Genomic DNA, 14,072 nt, shown 5'->3' on the forward strand with positions numbered 1-14,072 from the left:
CTCCACTCTGGCTCAACCACTCATTCCCAACAGGCTGCACACACCTGGGGGTGCTGGTTGACAGTAGGCTGAACATGAGCCAGCAGTGTGCCCAGGCAGCCAAGAGGGCCAACGGCATCCTGGCCTGCATCAGGAACAGTGTGGCCAGCAGGAGCAGGGAGGTCATTCTGCCCCTGTACACTGCACTGGTTAGGCTGCACCTCGAGTACTGTGTCTAGTTCTGGGCCCCTCAGTTTAGGAAAGATGTTGACTTGCTGGAGTGTGTCCAGAGAAGGGCAACAAAGCTGGGGAGGGGTTTGGAGCACAAGGCCTATGAGAAGAGGCTGAAGGAGCTGGGGTTGCTTAGCCTGGAGAAGAGAAGGCTCAGGGGAGACCTTCTTGCTGCCTACAACTACCTGAAGGGAGGTTGTAGCCAGAAGGGGGTTGATTTCTTCTCCCAGGCAACCAGCAGCAGAACAAGAGGACACAGTCTCAAGCTGCACCAGGGGAGGTTCAGACTGGATGTTAGGAAGAAATTCTCCAGAGAGAGAGAGATTTGCCATTGGAATGTGCTGCCCAGGGAGGTGGTGGAATCACCATCCCTGGAGGTGTTTAGGAGGAGACTGGATGGGGTGCTTGGTGCCATGGTTTAGTTGATTAGTTGGTGTTGGGTGATAGGTTGGACTCAATGATCTTGAAGGTCTCTTCCAACCTGGTCTGGTCTATTCTATTCCATTCCATTCCATTCCATTCCATTCCATTCCATTCCATTCCATTCCATTCTATTCCATTCCATTCCATTCCATTCCATTCCATTCCATTCCATTCCATTCTATTCTATTCTATTCTACTCTACTCTACTCTACAGCTCTGGTTTCTCTCCTGTGCTGCTGTTGAGACAGCTCCTGAGCTTTCCATCACAAGCCACTCCATGACAAGAGCACAGTTGTGAACTGGAGCAGATTTATGTGTTCTGGCACAGCAAAGCCGTGCCCAGCATCCTCGTGCTCTCTGACTTTCTTCCCTGTGAAAGCTGGAACAGAATACTAAGACCCTGCCTCAGTGACGGAGCAGTAACCACTCTCTGCACTGCCACATTACAGCCATCTCAGCATGCTCACACAAGTGGTGCTGCTGCTTTGTTCTTTGCTTTTATTTCAGATCCAGGGATATCTACCAAAGCATCAGACAGATGGAGTGGTTTGGGAGAGGAGTTGGTTTCTGGAGGTAGGGAAAAAGAGTCCTCCAACAGCCATCCTGCCCCTGGCGATGCTGGTGAGCGCTGATCCACGTGCAGTCAGGGAGCTTCTCAGAGTACCTTTAAAATCATGAGCTATTTTATCCTTTCTCCTCCCAGCTGATAGGCTGCTCAGAGCCCAGAGATGCAGAGAGTCCTGTTTTGAAAGAGCTGGTCCTGCTGACAGCTTTATTTTTAGGAAGTGTTACCGAAAGTTTTACCATTGCTGCTCAGAGGTAGTGGAAAGAGAGGTGAATTCCACGCTCTGGGCGACAGGGACCTCGAGGCAGGCAGCCAAGCTGGGCTAGGACATGGCCTGCTTCCCTACCATGTTTACAATCTGTGCCTTGAGCGGAGACATGAATGAATTGTGGCAGTGTCCTCAGCAGCCGTGGAGTCTACAATGGGCTGGAGCTCCCCCGCTCCAGCTGGCCATGCTGACCCCTCTCCGGGGCGTGAAAGCATCCATGTGCCAAAGACAGGCTGGGCTCGACAGCTGAAGGCAGGCTGGGATCAGCAGCAGCCAACCTAAACAGAACCATGATCCAAGAGATCGTTGTACACCCCAGGATGGTGGGGAAGGGCAGCATTTCCCCCCTGGATTTGCAGGGGGGGAGGACAGGAGGCAAGCTGCCTTTCCTCCTGAAATCTGGCTTCACATTCAATCTCTCCCTACTCTCCTCAGCATTAAATGTCTTTAAAGGGTGTCTTTGCTTCCATGAGAGTTGCTTGGAGATGGATTCTCCTTTGTGGGGCCAGAGCTGCCCTAAGAAGAAGGGTTAATTTAAAGGTGAAATCTGTGGTCTCAGCGCTCTCTTCACTGCTCCTGAGTGTGTTGGAAGACCAACAATGGGCAGTACCTGGATCCATGCAGCTGCTTCTTTTCTGCTGCAAGACATCAGGTGGTTCTGTAGAGAAGGATATCCTGAAAGAGACAGAACAGGAGTTACCCCAGACCCAATAACCCCCAAAACGTTCATCTGACATCTGCTCACCAGGGAAGCGCTGAAGGGATGTGAATCACCCCATTAGCAGCCCTGTGCCTTTCTGTGCCTCCCCAGCATGTGGCTGAGCTGGCCCCAACACACCCTGACACACTCTGGTGCTGCAGAAAAGACTGGTGGAAATGTCCCTTACCTGATTTCAGTGACATGGCCAAGGTAACTCATGGGACCTAGAAACAAACACTCCAAGAAAACCAAGCAGCCACCTCGCAGAAGTGTCACAGCTTGAGTTAAACCATTACAAGGAGCCATTAACATACCTGGCAGCAAACAAAACCCTCTTGAGCTCAGCATCAGGGTCACAACGGCTCAGCAAACTTCTTCCTGCCTTATGTCTGCTCCAGGTTGAAGGGGACACACCAGAAGCAGGGCTGGCAGTGCCATAGTATCAGTCAGGGTTGGAAGGGACCACAAGGATCATCTAGTTCCAACCCCCTGCCATGGGCAGGGACACCCCACACTAGATCAGCCTGGCCAGAGCCTCAGCCAGCCTGGGCTTAAACACCCCCAGGGACAGCGCCCCAACCACCTCCCTGGACAACCCATTCCAGGGTTTCACCACTCTCATGGTGAAGAACCTCCTCCTCACATCCAGCCTGAATCTCTCCACCTCCAGCTTCATTCCATTCCCCCTAGTCCTATCACTACCTGAGATCCTGAGAAGTCCTTCCAAAGCCTTCCTGTAGCCCCCTTCAGATACTGGAAGGCCACAATTAGGTCACCTCAGAGCCTTCTCTTCTGCAGACTGAACAGCCCCAACTCCTTCAGTCTGTCCTCATAGGAGAGGTGCTCCAGCCCTCTGCTCATCCTCATGGCCCTTCTCTGGACACCTTCCAGCACATCACCCCCAGCATTAAATTTGCCAGCCCCTGAAATCCTGTGCTTCTCTGGAACATTCCTCTCCTCTGCAAAATCATATTCTCAAGCACTGGCTTTGACCTGTGAGTGGCTGTTGAGCAGCCCACTCTCTCTGCAGCCTTCACTAGAACAGGAGGGCAGAGCAGGGGAGCCACAATGGCCTCGTTGTGCAAGCTGCAGTGAGCTGGGTGCAGCGCAGAGCCCTGAGCCCTGCTTGCCCGCTAAGAGCCTTAACTGCTTATGCATTGTGCTGGGCTTTAGGCAAAGCAGGCTCCCAGCAGGGTCTCCAGAGATTTCCTTTCCCAGGAAAAGAGACTTACGCCTTCACTTTTGTTCCTTGTCCTCAAATCCCTTTTTTTTTTCCCCAGGTAGAGGAGAGAGGAATTTGATGGATTATAATTAAGAAGGTGTTGTTCTGAGCAAGGGGAGGGATGGAAAGGTTAATACAGGATGTGGCTGCATTGCCTAAGGAAGAGATGCTCTAACAGGAAAAGCCTTGTGAGAGGAGACCTTCAGGGCTCTTCTCCCCTGAGCAGCACATGGCCATTTGCAGGCACACACTGGTTTGGATTACTTTAGCTGGAGGTGCACACTGGAGGTCCCTGTCTTACTATGCAGTGGTGAAGGCTACAGGTGGGAGCTATTTGTACTCCTTGAGTTAGCAAATCCCCCTGAATCTAGGAATCAGGAAAGAGCTGCTGATGGGACCAAAGGCCTCACTTATATAATGAAATTTAAGTAACTGCCAGCATATAACACAACCCTTCCCAGGCCTCCAGCACTCACTCCACTCACTCACTCCAGAGCCCCAAAGCACTGTACAAGCAGCAATTAAAACTTCCCAGCCCCCAGCTTTGCCAGTGGTGCTGAATTCATTTTCCAGTGTGGGAAAATAAGCCCTGCATGATTAAGAGAGACCAGGCAATTTCAACATCAGGAGAAGTTACTGGTGAAACATAAGCTGTGGTGTGAATCCATGTCCTTCCCTTCCAACAAGAGGCTCTCCAAGAAAAGAACTACCGGTTGGTCTCTTCTCCATCATGTACACTGTGAACAAGAGGGGACAGTCTCAAGCTGTGCCAGGGGAGGCTTAGGCTGGATGTTGGGAAGGAGTTCTTCACAGAAAGAGAGATTGGCCACGGGAATGTGCTGCCCAGGGAGGTGGTGGAGTCCCCATCCCTGGAGGTGTTTAGGAAGAGATTGGATGGGGTGCTTGGTGCCATGGTTTAGTTGATTAGATGGTGTTGGATGATAGGTTGGACTCGATGATCTCAAAGGTCTTTTCCAACCTGGCTCATTCCATTCCATTCCATTCCATTCCATTCCATTCCATTCCATTCCATTCCATTCCATTCCATTCCATTCCACTCCACTCCATTCCATTCCACTCCACTCCATTCCAATCTGTGCTGTAATGGGCAACACAAGACTAACAGGTCCAGCCCCAGTGGATACAATCCAACTTGTCTTACAGAACTAAAGTCAGCAGGGAAGTGAGGAGTGCAGGAAGAATATGGCAGGAGATGCCTATGGCAAGCCCCCTGTCCAGTTGCTCCTCCTCAAGCATCTCTCTGCTTTTATGTATCACTACCAAGGTCACAGCTTGTTGTACCACCCTACTGACCACATGGCTGATTTCCTTCCCCAGAAATGTGCCCTCAGAAACATCCTTTCAGAAGGAAATGGACACTGGAACACACAAGAGTTTGGTTTAGTTCAAAGCTTGCCTACAGAAACATTGATCCTCTGCTTTCTCACTGGCTTAACACAGTAACTAAAGTTCAACATCAAAGCAGCCTGTCCCTCTCCTGGTTCCTGCCTGCTCCATGCTCTCCAGGAACCTTGCAGAAAAACCATGCATGGGTGTGGACACAGCCCATGGGTTCAGTATGGGCACACAGGAGCTACTCAACAACATGTGCTGCTTTGGGTGCCAGTGAATGGAGAGTAAAAACTCCCTGGCAGGTTGCATCTGATGATGGGGTTCTGTTGGAGCCCTTGGCCAACATCTCTCCTTTCCCATGGTTAACATGCTGGTTCCCCGTGCAAATCCAGGCAGCATCCTGGCCCTTTCCCTCTATCCCACTACTGCCTTGCAGGTTCCTCCTGATTCAGCCAGACCTTCCCCTGGCCTCATAACAAATGACAAATAGTTAAGGACCTTTTGGGAGGAAAAAGCAATTGTAACATACAATGACATTTCTGCCTCGAGGGAACAGGGAAGCTCCCTTTTCTGCTGCCACTGCCTTCAAAGCACAGAAACATTCAGGTTGGAAAAGACCCTCAGGATCACCAAGTCCAACCCACAACCCTGCTCTGCAAGCTTCACCCCTAAACCATATCCTCGAGTACCACATCCAAGTGACCTTTAAACACATCCCAGGTGGGTGACTCAACCACCTCCCAGGGCAGCACATTCCAATGCTTGACCACTCTTGCTGGGAAAAAAATTTTCCTAATGCCCAGTCTAAACCTCCCCAGTCATAGCTTGAGGCCACTCCTTGTTCTATCACTAATTACCTGTGAGAAGAGACCAGCAGCAGCCTCTCCACAACCTCCTTTCAGGTAGTTGTAGAGAGCAATGAGGTCTCCCCTCAGCCTCCTCTTTCCCAAAATACACAGCCCCAGCTCCTTCAGTCGCTCTTCATAAGATTTATTCTTCCAATCATGGAGCCCAGGACCCCAGTGTGCACTTGGACTTCCCTGGGGCCAACACTGAGCTGCCTGATAACCCCAGAGAGGCTGCAGTGCTTGGTCTTCATGCAAGAGGAGGGTCCAGACAAGCGGGGAGTTCAGCCTCTCCCCGCTGCTGGGCTGTTCCAGACACATGCCAGCACCACCTGTGTCTGCTCACTCCCAGGAGTGCCTCTGTGGTCTCCCAGCAGCTGGGGAAGCTCTTAAGGAGCTGAAAGCACTGCATGGAGGGTGAGTTAGTTATGCATAATGGAGTTTCCATACCTGTCACTATTTCCAGCCCTGAGTTAAGAGACAGGGACAGAGGCTCTGCTGGGAGATGGCCTGGCTTGAAAGGCTTTGGTGAAGCTGTGGTTTTGGAGTTTAGCTCTGGAGTGGGCTGGACACTTGCTCTGTTTCTCTCCTCATCTCTTCAAGCCAATCCTCAAGGAGAACAGGGATCCAGCTGGGGCTTGCTGTGCTTCGTGTTGGAAAGGGACAGTCTTCTGTAAAGGAAAAAAGAGACCTAGAAATCCACTGGTTTCATTGCAAATTCTTTGGGGCTAACTTAGTTGTAGGAAATCAAGGCAAGCATGAAGTGAGCAGCCCATGGGACTCTCCTCAGAGTGCCTAATTCCTGTGAAAGCTCCAGGAGGAGCTGGGAGAGAAGCAGCAGCGCAGCAACAGGGAACGTTCTCCACAGATGATGTGATTTCAAATTCACTTCTCCACTGAGGGGGTTTCCTGCTTGCCCAGCAGGCTTTGGGGAGGCCAGGCAGGCACAGCAGAGAGGACTACCCTGCACTAGTGGTTTCATAGTCTCTGTGGTTTTCATAGTCTCTGTTCCATCACCTGTCTAGGGCTCAAAACATTTGCGTTTCACTCCCAGCCAAAATGAAGCCCAAGCATTCAAATACCAAAACCTTTCAGGCCCAAGCCACCTTCTTTCTTTATTCCTGCTCTGGTCCAAAAGGTGGTTTCCTAACTCAAGATGCACTACCAATGACCACAGGAGAGCCACCTGCAATGGTCCCAGCAAGACCCTGCTGCATGGCACTGACTTCTGCTCATTTACAGCAGTGGAGCTGCCCACTGGGCAGGAACTGGCCGGAGCTGGAGCTGGCAGGGAGCAAGGTTTCTGCTTTGATGGCACCCCCTGTTTCTGAATTGCAAAGGCACTAGAACTGTGACAAAGCCATGGAGAAACAACAAAGTCACTCCAATAAAAGTGGTTTCATGAGAAATGATTTCCCAGATGGCAGCAGGAGATGGAAGAGAGCTCATCCTCACCCAGAAACATAAGGCAGCCCAGGGCTGAACAAGAGCATCTGTCTGAGCTAACAAGCTGTGGAGACACTAGGAGGAAAGTTTCCTTTGGAGCAAAGGGGGCAGGTCTCTGCTTTCATACCAGCCATCCAGGGTAGCTCTTTCCTCCTCTTGGCACACAGTTCTTATCCCTCAGCTGACATCCCATGGCAGAAAACCCTAATCACACCTTCCTCCTAAGAAGAGACGACAGGGAAAGAGGCTTGGCAGGGACAAGGCACCTCCCAGCAGCCCCTGCAAAGCCAGCCTCGTGGCCTAGAGTCACCCCCAATGCAAATCCCTACGGTGGCTGTTTGCTGAGCTGGGATGAAGTGGGCACAGGGGCTTTAGCTGATGTTGGTTAGAAAATAACCGTGAGAAAGGAATAAACCAATTAATTGGTGACCCACTGACAGCCAGCACCTCTCCCCCACCTCCCCCCACACAATAAAACCCGGCTCCACGGCTCAGGCAGATTTAGCATGGCTGCAAAGAGCCTAGCAGAGGGGAAAAAAAAAATACCCTTTCCCACTCCAGCTAATAATATTTCCAGATAATCTGTTTGAGGCAGCAACCTCTGCAAACCAGGAAAGCCTTTAAGAGCTGTTAACACCTTTATTCAGGCTTCCTCATCCTCCTCCAGATGAGCTGTGATTAATTACCCAGTCCCCCCACCCCGATCCCCCTGGGAAACAGCGCTTGGTCTGGGTGTTCATCTGAGGATTTGCAGGGTCCCTCTGTCAGAGCAGCTCTCACTGCTAGCTCCAGATAAGCAGGAAAGGGCTGACAGGGAATAAACTGCTTCCAGCCACACATTGACGTCAGCAGGGGTGGTGGGAGGGGAAGTTACTGTGGGGTCTAGGCAATGTTTGTCGCTTTTGTTGGTGCCCGCAGGAAGCGCTGGCTGGACTGTCCCTGGAAACCCACCTCTGAGGAGTTCCCACTGGGAGTACAGCCCATCTGGTTCCCACCTGGAATTCCATAGCCCTCCTTCCAGCTTCAACACTTCTGACTCAAGGGAGGTGGTTGAGTCATCGACCCTGGAGGCTTTCAAGGGGAGGTTGGACGTGGCACTTGGTGCCATGGTCTAGTCATGGGGTCTGTGTTGATAGGTTGGACTCGATGATCCTCGAGGTCCTTTCCAACCTAAGTGATACTGTGACTCTGCTGTGTCTGAGGAGTCTTTTCTTTCCTACCATCTCCCAGCCCTGACAAAGACTTAGGGGCTGGAGTAGGTAGGGAGAAAGGGGAATTACTGCCTCTCAGGCTGCTGCAGCAGTGGAGCCACTGTGCCACCACTGCAGACCGGTGCAGCTGATGCAACTCACATTCTACATGCACTGTCCCACCTGTTTGTTCATCACACCCTGGGCTTTTCACATCACAGTACAACTCTCTAGTAGGGGAAGCTTTGCCTTGGTTCGAATTAGAGCAGGCTGTGTTTGGTCTGTGGCTCAGAGAAGAATGTAAATACCTTGTAACTGAGGGAGAGAAATTAGGCAGAATTTTGGCTGGATGTGTTAAAATATTGTTCTGTTATTTTAACCTATTGTAGGCCTTAATTACATGCATGCCAGTAGAAAACAGCCAATTAAGATGTGAGACCTATGCTTTCAAAAAGACTATATAACTTTGCTGCATAGCGTCATAAACGTCTTTGCCTGCTTACATCTTGTCCTGGAAGCATTGCTTGAGGTGAGCCTACCATCTTTATAACAACACTCTCTCATCCCTAGGGCTGCATTCAGTCCCTCCTGGCCATGCAGAGGGAGGACATGAGCTGCCCCACGGTATCACCAGGACTGCCACACACCAATCTCCACTCCATTACAGGGAATGCTAAGTCCTTATTCACCCATCACAGCACTTCATCCATGGTAGCTGCAGCCCTCAGGCTGTGCAGGGATTAACATGTTCATGCCCACCCTGCCCCAGCCACCTTTGCTATGGCAATATGGAGGGATGGGTCTTCTGGGGGCCCTATGGTAGCGTCACACACATTCTGTGACTCTCCTCAGTATACAAAGGCACTACAAGTCCCACATCTTCAGGGGAGACCTGGTTCTCCCCATTAACACCCACAAGACCTACCCACATGCATGCTGGGAGGCTGTGAGTGCACAGTGGAGCTGGCATGTCCACATTATGCAGCCATTAAGAACTCCTAATTAATGAGTCAGCTGCCATGGTAGCCTTCTTTCCAGTTCTTGAACTGAGGTTCCATGGTTTCAGGAGACTTGGAGGAACTTCTTTTCTTTAAACCTTCCCACTGTGCCACCCAGGGCTCTCCAAGAGCTCACTCCTGTGCATCTTGTCAGCTGGTTATTTTCATTTGCCATGGGAAAAAGCTCAGAGACATCCTGTTCTGCCACCATAAAGCAGTCTCTGCCAGCACCATTTTTTTACCAGCCACCTCTAGAAATCTCCAACACATGAGCACAGCAGCAATGCTGGGGCCCTGGCCAGTTTTACAAGTGAAACCCCTAGTCCTGTCCTTATCCTTTTATAACCAGAACAACATGTGTAGGTCATTTTGAAACAAAGCAACTTTAGATTCATCATCTCATATGCTGTTTGACAAGGTGCCAAAGAAAGAATGAGGAGAATGAGAGAACATGTCTGCCAGATGAGTGCCAGCTCCCCCAGGATGCTTCACAGCCCCAGGTGTTGGTTAGCATCACACCTACACACTCTGCTTCATGGGTTGGGCTTGGTTTCAATAATCTCTTTATATTTAGCCATGCTTTCAAGAAATGGGAGGGAAGGGGGGAATAATCTCTGAATATCTGCAGCTTCCCAAAGCCCTTGAGAAAGAGAAAGCTGAGGAGCAACCCAGCAGGTAGGAGGGCCACAGCCCTCCCCCCTGCTGAAGGCTGCTGCCAGCCTGAGATGTCTCAGCCTGTCTTCAAGTCCACCTACAGGAACAATGGTCACTGAATCAGCTTGACCAGGCATTGGAGAAGTGTGTGAGAGTGCAAGAAGCCTATGGCTTGCAGATCTGCCCTGTCATGTCTTGTCCGGGACAGGGAGCAAGCAGGACACTTGGGTTCCTTCTCTGGGAAAGAAAACAAAGATGGACTTCCTCTGCAGAGGGTTCCTAGCTCCACCAATGGTGCCCACTGCTGCTGACTACCTACCTGGCAGAGTCTAGATGTTGAGAAAGTAATGACCAGAGGGAATCACTGTGGGGTTTATGTCTTTGGTATGTGAATAGCACACATGCAGCTCCACGGTGACTGAGGGACCACCAATATACTCAAACTCAGGAGAGAACATCCTGACCAAACCCACATCCTTCCTGAAGGAGCTGCTTTGAGGAGGGGACCTCTGGTGTGGAACAAGGATTCATGTTGGCTGTCCATCCCTGTCTGGATTGCTGCGTTCAAGACTGAACAGCTGGTACCACTTTAGTACTAACAATGCTTAGGTAGCTCTCCTAAATGCCCAGTCCTGATGCACTGCATATCTGGCAATGTCCTCACATCTCCAGGAGCCTGAGGGCAGTGACAAGTGGCATAGAATAGAATAGAATAGGCCAAACCAGGCTGGAAGAGACCTTCCAGATCATCGCATCCAACCTATCATCCAACATCACCTAATCAACTAACCCATGGCACCAAGCACCCCTATCAAGTCTCCTCCTAAACACCCTCAATGATGGGGACTCCACCACCTCCTTGGGCAGCCCATTCCAATGAGCAATCACACTGTCTATGAAGAACTTCTTCCTAATATCCTGAACCTCCCCTGGTGCAGCTTGAGACTGTGTCCTCTTGTTCTGGTGCTGGTTGCTTGGGAGAAGAGACCAACCTCTGCCTGTCTACAACCTCCCTTCAGGAAGTTGTAGAGAGCAATAAGGTCTCCCCTGAGCCTCCTCTTCTCCAGGCTAAGCAACCCCAGGTCCCTCAGCCTCTCTTCACAGGGCTTGTGTTCCAAACCCCTCCCCAACTTTGTTGCCCTTCTCTGGTAGTGTTGCCTGTCTCCACTGAGGGCTGTGAGGGAGGGCTGTACTCTGGCATGCACCAGTATGGAACAGGCACAGACACTACTCCTTCTGTACCTACCTCCTGCAGCCATCCTGCTGGCCATGTGTGGTGCAGATCCAGCAGTGTCCAGCCCAGCTCTTTCAGCAGAGACAGCCATGGGTCTAGTCACTATTTGAATAGGAGATGTGAGAAATAATGAGGTGCTGCAGGAAGTGCTTTGGGTGATTTAGTAGGTGGCATCTTCCCTCCAAGTTAGCAGCGCACTGAAACTCCTTGGCAGGCAGCTGGGGGCTGTGTGCTGCTGCAGGTGTTGCTATTTTAATGACATCCCAAGCTTACTGCCTGTGGTCACCCAAGATCCCACTTCTTGCAAGCGTGGAGGTGTTCTGAGCAGACTCCAGTCTCCAGAGATTATGCCCTGCTGAGTCCAGAGCTGCAGGAATTTCTGCTGGATGCATTATTCTTCACTCTCTTTTCCTGCTGTGCCTGCTGAGTGGTTTCCCCAGGTGCCATAAACCAGCATTTAGAGAGGCAGAGCAAGTACAAATGCTTCCCATTGCCTTGAAAGACCTTTTCTTGTTCTGTTCCATGCTCTCACTCTAAGGCACACCAACTCTAATGCCTACTTACTTTGCCTGTGTAATTTCCACGCTCAGCAGTTGGCTTCGCTCTCCTCCAGCTGATTCTGGGTTGTGCAAGTCACAGCCATCCCCAGCTTTGGTTGAATCAGCGCATCATGCCAGCCCCCATCTGCCCTGCGCTCCACCACCACCCAGGAAGGTACCAGCTGCGCCTCGGTCCTTGACAGGAGATCTCAGCTCCTACCAGAAAAGAAATAATCGATTAGGAGGCTGAACATTCATGAAGTAGGAGGCTGTGATTGAGGAGAGACTGAAGCCATAAAAAGCATTGGAAATAATTCACCATCCTGCCACCGAAGTGTGTCGGTGGGAAGGACGTTCGGGGGCCTTCCCCAGTGGCGTTAAGCTTCGACGTAACCAGAGCTGCGGGCTGACGGCACGACGGGCCTGCTGCTCAGAGGGGAATCCTGGTGCTTCAAAATGGGTTTGGGAAAAAACAATAATGAAAAAATCACCATAATCACCATTTCCCCCCTTCCTTTCCCTTCCCCCTCTCTCTCCCCCCCCCCCCAAAAGAAATATTATTTGCAAACATTACAGCAGTTTGGTTTTCGCAGCCTCTCATCCAAGCAAACGAAATCCAAAATTAAGCTTGAACACAAAATGCTGAAGCGACTTGCAACCCCCAGAGACACATGCTGGCAGAATGCTCAGCCAAACCATTGCCTCCTGCAAAAAATGCTTCTATTTTGGCAAGCCCACGGGTCTCTTTTTTTGTTTTTTTGGGGGGGGGGGGGTGGGGGGTGGTGGAGTGGGGAGAGGGAATGGAGGGGGGACACACACACAGACTGATCCACCAGAGCCTTCTGAACCCGCGCAGCAAGCAGCAGCGGAGGCTGAAGAGAGACACTGCGTGGGAGGCAGCGTTTCAAATGTCACCGCTTTGTTTTTCACTTGAAACCACTCCAAGGGCCGCAGGGGAGATGTTCAAGAGGAAGAATTTCGCTTTGGCTGTCTGGCAGGAGTCGCCCGGCAGCGCCCGGGCAGAGCGTGGGGTTACTCAGAAAGCCCTTGCTCCTTCACAAGTGCCCCCAGAAGAGGGAACCTCACCTGGGCAATGATTTCAAGCTGATCTCAGCAATCGGATGCAGACACATTTGTGTTGGCTAAGCTACGCTGAGCTCCAGAGGTTGTTGAGGACGCGATGCTGGTGGCAGACGCTTCCGCTGCTTGCAGCGCCTGGGTGGCAGCAGGAAGACACTGCCATTGTCAGGCAAGGGATATCTTCATTAACCAGAGCTTCACTAGGGAGGCAGCTCTTCATAGGAAAGAATCACAGATTCACCAAGGTTGGAAGAGACCTCAAAGATCATCAAGTCCAACCTGTCACCCAACACCTCATGACTACTAGACCATGGCACCAAGTGCCACGTCCAATCCCCTCTTGAACACCTCCAATGATGGTGACTCCACCACCTCCCTGGGCAGCACATTCCAATGACAAACAGCTCTCTCTGTTAAGAACTTTCTCCTCACCTCAAGCCTAAACTTCCCCTGGCACAGCTTGAGACTGTGTCCTCTTGTTCTGGTGCTGGTTGCTTGAGAGAAGAGACCAACCCCTTCCTGGCTAAAACCTCCCTTCAGGTAGTTGTAGATAGCAATAAGGTCTCCCCTGAGCCTCCTCTTCTCCAGGCTAAACAACCCCAGCTCCCTCAGCCTCTCCTCACAGGGCTGTGTTCAAGGCCTCTCCCCAGCCTCGCTGCCCTTCTCTGGACACGTTCAAGAGTCTCAATGTCCTTCTTAAACTGAGGGGCCCAGAACTGGACACAGGACTCAAGGTGTGGCCTAACCAATGCTGAGTACAGGGGCACAATGACTTCCCTGCTCCTGCTGGCCACACTATTCCTAATACAGGCCAGGATGCCATTGGCCTTCTTGGCCATCTGGGCACACTGCTGGCTCATGTTTAGGTGGCTGTCAATCAGCACCCCCAGGTCCCTTTCTGTTTGGCAGATACAGAGTGTTGTGTTGGGGCTGGGGGACAGGAGTGAATGAGCCATGCACAAGTGGCATGAGTTTGAAAGCTCTGACCCTATGCAGCTCACACGTGGCTATGCTGTAGGGCTGGATTACACTCACGGCTCTGCCCCAGCGACATCTTCTCTAGGGTGGCAGAACCTTTCCAGCCTCCTTTGGAGACCCTGTGGACTTCTGGGCATCTACAAACACCTGTGCAACAACAGCCTCACATTCAGACAAAATTCAGGCTCGGTTCTTTCCCTTGCTGTTGAAGTCACTGCAGAAATCCCAGTGGGAAACCCCACTGTGGTGTGAAATTGTGGGACAGCATTCCTGCCTGCTTCTGCCAGGCCAGGAAGTCCTGCTGCTTGCAGGGATGCTCTGGCCAAGCAAAGTCAGGAAACAACTACCCAAGAAACAGCTTTTGTGG

General features: G+C 51.3%; 1 long non-coding RNA gene across 1 annotated transcript; it reads right to left on the reverse strand.

The window, feature by feature from the left end:
- Positions 1 to 1,122: 1,122 nt before the first annotated feature.
- Positions 1,123 to 11,861, reverse strand: LOC137450911 (uncharacterized). The gene is made up of 4 exons (XR_010989682.1): positions 11,673 to 11,861; positions 11,121 to 11,210; positions 6,037 to 6,257; positions 1,123 to 2,141 (listed from the first exon to the last, which is right to left on the reverse strand). It is a non-coding gene; the product is annotated as an uncharacterized lncRNA (long non-coding RNA).
- Between the last annotated feature and the right edge of the window lie 2,211 nt (positions 11,862 to 14,072).

The sequence above is a fragment of the Melanerpes formicivorus genome, unplaced genomic scaffold (genome assembly GCF_026170545.1).
Source record: "Melanerpes formicivorus ecotype bairdi unplaced genomic scaffold, bMelFor1.0.p_v2 SCAF_38, whole genome shotgun sequence".
Classification (NCBI taxonomy): domain Eukaryota; kingdom Metazoa; phylum Chordata; class Aves; order Piciformes; family Picidae; genus Melanerpes; species Melanerpes formicivorus.